Here is a 4495-nt window from a genome sequence, read left to right on the forward strand (position 1 = left end):
ATGGGGAAAGAGCTGGTCTGTCTTGTCCATCCCTCTACAATTACTGTTTACCACAGGGGCTTCATGTAATAGTTGGGTTTTGATTGTCAGATAAATAAAATCTAATATTTATTTGAGACTCTTAAGCAATTTCCTTGTACAGTATTTTTTTTTTTTTATCCCATGATCAGGGCAACTTTAGCATGCCCCAATTGTTCATTTGCAGCAGACTCTGAGTTAAAAAAAAATATTAATAACTTTCAGTTAGTACTAGTAAAATGCCATTTTATACAGAGAATTGCCACATTAATCAATGTAAGATAACCAAATATTTATTTAAACAGATGGGTTTAGAATAGGGCAACACTGTTGGGACTTAGGATCAAAATTTGGTCTCTAATTTAAAGCCTTGGTTTTCTCATTTGTAAAATACTCGTAAAAATATTTGCCTTACATTTTTCATAGGGTTATTGTGAATAAAATGTCAGTTAGCTTGTCAAAATACTGGTATGGCTTAATGATACTATATAGTTAATAATAAAATAGCAATAATAATAAACAGGTTTTGGTAATAATAATTCACAGTTGTGTTGCTTCAGGTTGTTCATATAACAAATTCATATTTTTAATAAAACTTTTATTTATAAGTTGAAAGATACAGTTTCATGTGTTTTCAAACTTACCTTTATACTGATAAATTATTTGCACTCATTGTAAAAGCCAGTTAATTTATCCTTAATATTTATGTCAGCATTCCCAATTAAGATCAGGTTCAACAAATGATGCCAGATTTAGAAGAGTAAATATTTGTTATGCAACAGTGATTGTAATTGTTCCCTAACTCCCAAAGCAATTTAAAGTTGGAGTGAGAGATGAGTGGAATAGCTAAAGTTCTTGGGGCATCAGGGACACTGTCCGACAGACCCAATTAAGAGTGGTGTTGGAAATGAATTGTGCTGAACAAAATTTAAAAAAAAAAGAAGGAAGAAAGTTTTCCTACCATATAACTTTAAGAAATAGGACAAATATTTACCAAATAAACCTTATGAAACATGAGAGATTTTAAATTCAAAATATATTTACCTAAAGAAAGTTAAAGCCAATTGCTAGATATGAAAAAATTGTATAGATATTATGAGTAAAATAAAACAGGTTTTGCTTAAATTAAATATGTTTTATTCAACTTTTTGCTTGCTTTGTTTGTCCTCTTTAGGAAAAGTTAATGTTTTCTGAGATTTGCCAACAGAACTTTCAAACAAGCTTGATTCAGTACTGTCCCAAGACCAAAAAAACTAGGCAAAGAGTTAGGCATGGATTTTATTGAGACTTAACCAGGAAATCTTTCCTGGTGGTGGCCATCCAGAAAAAAGAAGTCAGGGCTCTGCAAAAGGGCAGGGAGGGCAAGAGAACAGAGCTTCAGCAGACTGTCATGACACAGGTTTCTAGAGATTTGTCATCAACAGTGGTCAAGGGAGGGGGAGTTTTAATGCTTTGTTTCTGAAACCCTCTGTACATTCTACATCCCTACCACCACCCAAGAAGTCTGATGACCTTTAACTTCTGTCCTGGTCATTGTAGGTGGCTATGTACAGTGATTTATCTTAATATGGAGGGGAAGGGGCAGGCCCTGTGTCCCCAGCACCCCATGCAGCAGATTACATTCACTGTAGGACAGATTTGTGTCCATATTCTACAACAACGGTATGAGAGTCAACAGAACTCTTGGGGTCCCCCACACAAAGATAACAACCCTACGAAGAGATGCCACAATGGCCAAGAAAGGGAATTATACCACTGGGATGTGGGGTCTACTGATAATTGGTCGATTACGTATGTGCTCTTGCATATGATTCAAAACTTACTAAACATCATATGAATTATCAGGAATATATACACAGCACTGTGCCTTGAATCAGGCATAGGTGCCACCTTGTGCTGCAGTGAGGATTTCTAAGGTTATCCTATTTTGTAAAATTGCTTTCCTAAGCTGTGCAGTTTCTTCATTTAGCAAGAATATAGCTGTTTTGGAATCATTAAGTGCTTAGGCAGTGTGATTGGCTAAAGTTGCCACATGTTTTTCAGTAACTATCGTAGCTCTACCTGGTGCAAGTATGGTTAAAGGATAACACCACAAGGAGTGTGTTTTATCTTGTCTCTAGCTATAATCATTTCGCAATTACTAGGAGAATGGGTTGAAGAGTTATATAAGGTAAGGGGACATAGGGCTGTCTCTATGTAGAGTGTCCTGTCTAGTTATAAGGTAAATAGAGCCAACCATATTGCCCACAGGTCCATAGCCATCCCGTAAGGGAAAGATATGCCCCATATTGGTGGAAGACATCTTGCCAGTGGAAAAGACTACTGTTTTGTAGCTTAACAGTAAAATTACACAATTTAGGGGGATAGCCACCTACATCATAAATTCCATCCAGTGGTTCCATGTAGACAGGAGCAACAAGGTCTACTGTTTAAATTCTGCCATCAGCCCAATACAGGTCAGGGCTTCTTCAGTTGTCCTGTAAAGGGAAAGAGATGTAAGCCCTGGCCCATTATAAGATGGTAGTTGGATTTCAGTCTTAAATGAGAAGATACTTTTCCAAATTTTGAATTCTGCCAGGCCAGAATTTTTATATTTGGCAAATGCTTTGTTGATATCAAGAAACATAAAAGCAGATTTAGCATAGAAATATCATCTAAAGGGTCTTCTTTACAAACTCAAACCTAACAATACATAAATAACACACTTACTATTTTTCATCAGATGTGATGTTAAAAAGTTGTCTCATCTATGTGTCTAACAACTATGCTTTTCTAGAATGCTTGGCTTCCACTTAGCTTAATGATATAAGAGAGGTTCCCTTTTAGAGAAATTTAGAGTGGTTCAAAGTCTCAGGAATTAAGCAGAGATTACTATTCTTTTTCTACAGAGACAAAGCTGCAATTACTGAAGAGAATGATCTCTTGTACAACAATCTTGGAATATTGGGCCTCTGTCCACAGATTCTAATGGATCAGTCAGCTATTAGAGTGTCAGTTTTATCCTGACCCAGTCTGAAGAGAATAATTAGGGAAAGAAAATGAGTATTTTTATCCTTTATTATGTGAACTTCTCAAATATTTTATTTAAAAAAATTTGATGTATAGGCACAGAGCTGGAAAAGGGAGGCAGAGGAGGTGGAAGCACTGAGACCCACAGACAGTGTGGTGGGGCCGGGCCAGGCAGATCTGGCCCAGCGAGCCCTTCTGCAAGCCCAGCCCAGGTGAAGAGGGAGCTACTCCCTGCCTGCATCCCTGCAGCTGGACTCGGGGCTGGCCTGGTGGTCAGGAGCTGGAGAGGACATCCCAAGCCATGCTTTCCTCAGCCTCCAAAGAGGGCTGGTCCGTTTGAAGTCACCTTCTTCAACAAGCAGGAGCAGGCAGGCCACCGTGACTGTGAACTCCACGTCCACCTCTGCAGCCAACCCCACGTGGGCCAAGGCCTCCAAGAAGTCCAAAGACCACCCAAAATATTCCAACATGACTGTGGCTGCCATCTGGGCAGAGAAGAGCTGGGCTGGCTCCTCCTATCAGTCCATCCAGAGGTACAAGACCACTGCCAAGTGGGTGAGAACGTGGACTCGCAGATCAAGTTGTTCATCAAATGCCTGGACACCACCAGCATCCTCAAGCAGAACAAAGGGGTGGGCACCTCGAGATATTTCTGCCTGGCCAAAAGCGGTGAGTCCAAGAGGTCGATGGGCTTTAAGAAACCAAGAAGAAAGTCAGGACGGTGGCTGCACCAAAGAAGACATCAAACCGAAGAAGGCTGCCTCCACAGCCCCGTGTGAGAAGCCCAAAGCCACCCCAGACAAGAAGGCTAAGACGAAGCTGGATGCCATGCCCAGGAAAACCAAAATCCCAAGACTGTCAAAGCCCAGCCTGTTAAGGCTTTGAAGCTCAAAAAGACCAAACCAGTGAAGCCCAAAGCAAAATCCAGTGCCAAGAGGTCCAGCAAGAAGAAGCGACAGTGAAGCCTTTTCTTGTGTACACTCCTTCTGTTTTCCTGTTTCTGTAGATACTTTTCTCCTTTTTTCTTTCTTGAACCTCATCTGCGACCCTTTGCCCCTTTCTGTCATGACTTTATGAGAGACAGAACTTGAATTCCTCTGAAAGTAAGGAACAATTCCTTTTCCTTAATCTGTAACGCTAAGACAGTGACAAATCTCACCTCTGTAATGATGAGAATGTACTTATTTTGTTTTAACTTGTTATTAATCTACTTACAGGTTTAAGGCTTTGGGTGGGTTTGTGTATTTTGTTGACTGCTTTGCTATGATAGGGGAGGAGAGAAGGGGCAAGACAGCTGGTGATGACTACATGAGAGGGAGTCTAGGGACTGAGGTTTGAAGGAGTACCTTAAGGCAGATAAGGTTTCCTTAAGTTGGGCATACCTTGTAAGAGTTTCAAAACCTTTGGCAGGGAGAAGGGTGGAAGCAGCTGGATGGCAAAGGAAGAAGGTGGAAAAAACTCGGGCTTA

At 40.2% G+C, this 4495-nt stretch overlaps 1 pseudogene; it reads left to right on the plus strand.

Moving 5' to 3' along the window:
• Nucleotides 1-3989, plus strand: LOC143675606 (histone H5-like; annotated as a pseudogene).
• The last annotated feature ends 506 nt before the right edge of the window (nt 3990-4495 follow it).

The sequence above is a fragment of the Tamandua tetradactyla genome, chromosome 3 (genome assembly GCF_023851605.1).
Source record: "Tamandua tetradactyla isolate mTamTet1 chromosome 3, mTamTet1.pri, whole genome shotgun sequence".
Taxonomy (NCBI): domain Eukaryota; kingdom Metazoa; phylum Chordata; class Mammalia; order Pilosa; family Myrmecophagidae; genus Tamandua; species Tamandua tetradactyla.